This window comes from Palaemon carinicauda, chromosome 15 (genome assembly GCF_036898095.1).
Source record: "Palaemon carinicauda isolate YSFRI2023 chromosome 15, ASM3689809v2, whole genome shotgun sequence".
NCBI lineage: Eukaryota > Metazoa > Arthropoda > Malacostraca > Decapoda > Palaemonidae > Palaemon > Palaemon carinicauda.
In genome coordinates, this window is record NC_090739.1 from 83,291,568 (window position 1) to 83,297,249 (window position 5,682).

Here is a 5,682-nt window from a genome sequence, read left to right on the forward strand (position 1 = left end):
TTATCGTGAGATACAAAGGTATGAACGGAGTGCAGCAGTTGTACTAGGGACAGATATACCAAAGTATCGGCCAGAGCAGTTCATCCAATATATGGCGGACAATGTCGATCACAACATCCGTACAATAGATGGCCTCAACGCATTCCACGGGATGGGAATGATTGCATCTGTCACTCCAGGTACCAGGACATCAACAAGAGTGCCACGTGTGTCTGTGACACTGAAGGATGTTGTAGCTGTGGGCCGAATAAACATCCGACATCTGACAACACCTTGCGATGGGCTAGATACTCTGAGGTATGAGGTTCTACAAGATGAGATGGAAAAGGACAGATATACCAACCTTGACCTCCTCTGGAAGCTGTCCCTCACATTACGCTCACCACGACCAGCATGATGCAAGCCGTGCACACTGGTGTACATCCAGGTCAGTCTACAGTCTTCCTGCTTCCCATGATCGACATGAACAGCAGTGATCCAACTTGCATCTATTCAACATTGACATTTCTATCTGAGCACGCCAAACAGTACAACGCAAAGGTCATCATCACATTTGACCAACCACTTTGGTGGAAGGCGCTTACCATCATCGAAAGTCAATCGGAGGGCAGTGACTTGCGTAAGATTGTACTGCGCATGGGGGGCTTCCACACGTTGATGAGCTTCTTGGGGAGTATTGGAAATATCATGTCAGGATCTGGACTGTGCTCTGTTCTGGAACTGGTGTATGCCAAGAACACTGTAATGCACATGCTGTCTGGCAAGGCATATGACCGAGCTCTCCGTGGGCATCTCTTGGTTGATGCAGCACTGAACACTCTCCTCGCAGAAAGGATACTTGTTACGCTAGTGCCTACTTGTGCGCAGGCTAAGAATGATGGTCCTCAGGGTATTGTAGAAGATGACGAACCAAGTGAAGACGAGATAATGCAAAGCATAGATGATGCACAGGCAGCCATAGATCCACATGATACCGAGTCAGGGTCGCAAAGTGTGGGAGCTGGACCAATTGACCTGTGTGAGCTGCGAGACCTGTATGATTCATTGATGAAGGGTGAGTGTTCTACTGAAGTATCCTTTCAGCCCCGGTTCTGGACTCTGTTCGTGACATCATGAATGTTGCCCGACAATCGATGAAGGATCTACGTACTGCACAGCTATGGCTGCAATACATGGACATGATTGACATATTGAGGACATTCCTGAGGTCGGAACGCACTGGTGACTGGCGTCTGCACGTGCACGCTTTGCACGACATGTTGCCCTACCTGGCAGCTGCAGGCCACAATCTCTACACCAAATCTATTTACGTCTACCTGCAGCGACTGGCACAACTGTCTATTCAGCTCCCCGAGGTCCACCACCAGTTCCAGAATGGATATCACGTAGTGCGGCGCTCAGATCGGTACTGGGCCGGCTTGTCCACAGATCTTCTGATCGAGCAAGTGCTCATGAGAAGTGTGAAAACCACAGGGGGACTGACAAGGGGCCATGGCATGAGCGAGTCGCAAAGGATCACGTGGCTGCTGTCCACCCCCATATGTGCAGAGGTCAACATGACCTTGCAAGACTACACATCAGTGCCGTATGGGACCAGTGACCAGCACAAAGAACAAAGAGCTGCTCGACAAGCAAGGGACACAGATGACACGCACAAACTCACTGGCTACCTGTCATCAAAGGATCCCTTTGGAAACGATCCAACTCTGCAAAGCATTGACACTGGCATCACAGCTGGAGATTCGGTCAATGCTGACCAAGCAGCGTCAGTGGGCAGGAAGATCTTAGATGGAATGGTTGGCAAAAAGGTTCTTGATCACACGTTCAAGAAAAAAAAACCAGGTTGTGACTTTAGACACACGTTCATCAGTGAAAAATGGCAAAGAATCTGTTCTGATAGATCCACAACTGTTGTTCCAACGTCTGAGTACGGCAGGATCACGCTGTGATGACCTCACTGATGTCTTCAAGTACGAACTATGCAGTCACCCACCAGCACTGTTTCAGACCATTGATATCCTGCTTGAGGCCGACAAGCCAGCGCTAGCCGAGGCCATTTGGAAGCAACTCCCCCTTTCCGTTCGCAACACAGTGCTGCCACAGAATGTGCAATATGTTCTGGATGGTGGGGCATTGCTACACAGAATTCCTTGGAATTTTGGCGAGACCTATGAAGGAATCTCCAGTCACTACATACGATATGTTGGAGACAGGTATGGTAAAGCTGTCATATTGTTTGATGGATATGTGAGCGCACCCTCCACAAAGATGTAGCGCACAGCAGGCGCGTTCGATCTCACAGTAGTCCCCTTGTCAACTTCACAAAGGACATGGTATGTACTATGAAGAAAGATGACTTCCTTGCCAACCAAACAAATAAACAAAGCTTCCTCAATCTACTGAGTGATGACCTTCAACGGCAGCACAACAATGTTCTTCATGCCAGGGCAGATGAAGATGTCCTCATAGTGGAGACAGCCATTGCATGTGCAAACACCAAGGACACCGTGGTAGTTGGCGATAACACCGATCTTCTTGTTCTCCTATGTAGTCGTGCAGGGCCCACATACCACAACCTGTTCTTCCGACCTGAACCTAAGCTGACGTCAAGGAGGCAAGCAAGATGTTGGAATATCGAGCAAGTGCAAAAGACACTTGGACGCCATGTGTGTGACAAGCTCCTTGTGGCACATGGACTCCTGGGTTGTGATACCACGTCAAGACTGTACTCCATTGGCAAATTAGCAGCTTTGAAGAAGCTGAACTCCAGTGCGTATTTCTCTGGGCTTTTGGCAACGTTCAACACTCCTGGAGCGTCGAAAGAGGATGTCATGACAGCTGGAGAGAATGCTGTGGTTTGCTTGTACAATGGCCAGCCCGGGGAAACACTGGACATACTAATGCTTCAGCGCTTCTGCCAGAAGGTTTCAACAAGCACTGTCAGAGTTGAGCCTCGTACCCTGCCCCCTACATCAGCATCTGCAAAGCAACATTGCCTACGGGTGTATGTTCAGGTTCAGCAGTGGCAAGGAGTTGGCATGGATGCCAATGGTTGGGGATGGGCTATCCGTGACGAGAGAATGGTTCCCGTTATGACCGAGATGAAGCCTGCTCCAGATTACCTGCTAGATGCCATCCACTGTGGCTGCAATACAGACTGCAGCACCCGACGATGCAGCTGTCGCAAGTACAACCTGGAATGCTCTTCCACCTGCAGTGAATGCAAAGGACTTCACTGTTCTAATGTGACCTTGCCAGAACCAGAAAGTGATCCAGAAGAAGAATGCGCTCTTGCTGGTCCTGAAGATGAATAAACATTTGTCAGTGTGGTCTGGTACATGGAGATGTCTTGGCAACATGATTAGACTTGACTCTCAGTTCATTCAACTCTTGATCCTTGGTCATGGTCATCTTAATTTAGCTAAGGTGAATGCCGGTGTCGTAATGTAACATGTATACAGTTGTTTGTCTAGACTCTAGAATATACACTGAAAATGCTATGCAGATTTTTTTTCTTCAAACCTTCTCTTAATGATTGCAAGATTTGGAAATGTTCCAATGCTTCGATTTTCCTTGATTTTTAGTATGTCATTCTCCACTAAATTTGACATTGAAAAATGCATGTTTCATTACTATTGCAATTTGTGGTGGGTTCGACCCAAAAATGACGTAGAATGACTAGCCTATAAGCTCCGAGAGATTAATATAATTCCCAGAGAACAATATGTAAAAACACTGAATATCCAAAGGTCTTTTAATCACACTCAAAACCATTCTGGGTATTTATTACTAAGAATTATTCAAACAACTTCTTACTTGGATTCTTCAACAGGGGTATGAGTGAATACTGAAATAATCTCTGGTGATTGGAATAATACACTCTTTACAAAAATAAATATATTCTACATAAATTGTAACACTTTGAAAGAATTTACATGATGAAAAATATATTACTCGAGATATTAAGTCTGAATAAAGCTTAGATCAAGACAAAAATTTTACGCTCTGAAATGCATAAAATCACTTGGCTTGAAACATTAAATGTGAATAAAACCTTAGACTAAGACAAAAGATATAATTACACTCTAGTGCTTAAACTCTTAAAGGACTTACATAAAGTAATTGATAAACTTGCTAACTTTACATATTTTCATAAATCTCACTGGGGCAGTTACAAAGATTTACACAATGCCAACACTCATCACAACACAATAAATTTAAAATCGCCTTTAACTTTTTTGTATCGTTTCAACACATGATTTACGTTGGGGCAGAAAATTACTTTGGAGAGTACACACTATAAATATTGGAGAGAGAGAGGGATGTACTTTGGCTAGGTCTCCTCTGCCCGTATGCATCCATGGGGCTCTTATATATGAACATTACCAATGTGACGGGCCAACATTAGGTTGTGACTCAAAAGCGGGATGAAAGCAACTGAGTAACTTTTATTACAGAACATCAGTTAATATATACATCAATTGTAGGCAAAAAGGCCATAGCATATAACAGGCTGTTTCCTGTTCAACCAACAACGGTTTCTGTTAACATTTAACGGTGAGAAAAACAGACAAGTACTATATACAAAAAAGAGAAATGTCGTTACTATGTACGATCGTGTGACACACGGTTGGTACATGTCTCTCCCCTAAAAACTACATACTGAACATTTCTTGTGGCAGCCCTGAGTCTGGAGTAATAGCAGCAAAACTGCGGCCGATGGGCGAAAGTAAGTGGCTGTAGAAGTCGTTGGTTGGGGAGCGAGCGAGTGGTGGGTCATGGGTGGCTTTGTAGCTGCTCCCGCTCGTCACGGGGTAGGCTTTTATGTCCTACGGCATTCATGTCAGCTTTGGTTGGCGTTGAATAGGTGTTCTCTTCGTCAGAAGTGGAGGCGTTGATGGAGGTCTTGAAGGTCGTGAAGTGGGTGTCCATAAGGGCGTGGGCTTTGGTCATTAAGTCCTTTATGGGAAAACTATCGACATCCGGTATGGCAGCGCGCACAGGTTCAGGGAAAACGGCGGCAGATTGCAGGTCATTTCCCTGAGGGGGAGCGAAGCCCTTTGGTCCCCCAATGGTTGTTGAGAGAGCTGAAAAATCTTTGCTATACGGGCGGCTGGTGACAGCGAGTACTGTCAATCTCTAGGTGGCCGTGGTACTGCTGCAGAAGGTATGTTTTGAGGGTGTCATAGTAACAGTGAGGGGGGGGGGGAGGCGGGAGGAGGGAGCCACTCTGGGGTCACCAACGGGATGAGCCAAAAGTAGGTTGTCACTCAAGAGCAAGGTGAAAGCAACTGAAAAACTTTTATTACAGAACATCAGTTTATATATACATCAATTGCGGGTAAAAAGTCCATAACATACAACCGGCTGTTTCCTGTTCAACCAACAACGGTTTCTGTTAACATTTAACGGTGAGAAAAACAGACAAGTTGATTCAGGTTGTTATCAGTGTGAGGGGAGAGCGAAGATACAAAGGAGACTTTATACAAAAAAGAGAGACGTCGTTACTATTCACGATCGTTTGACACACGGTTGTACAATTCTAAAAGATTATTCTTATTGCTTGGGCCCAGCCCCTAGCGATGCCAGAGTTGTCAACTATCACCTATCGAACAGGAGAATCAACCTCGATGTACGGCAACTCTCTCTCAGCTAGCTCTGCCCACCTTTTTCCTCGGAAAT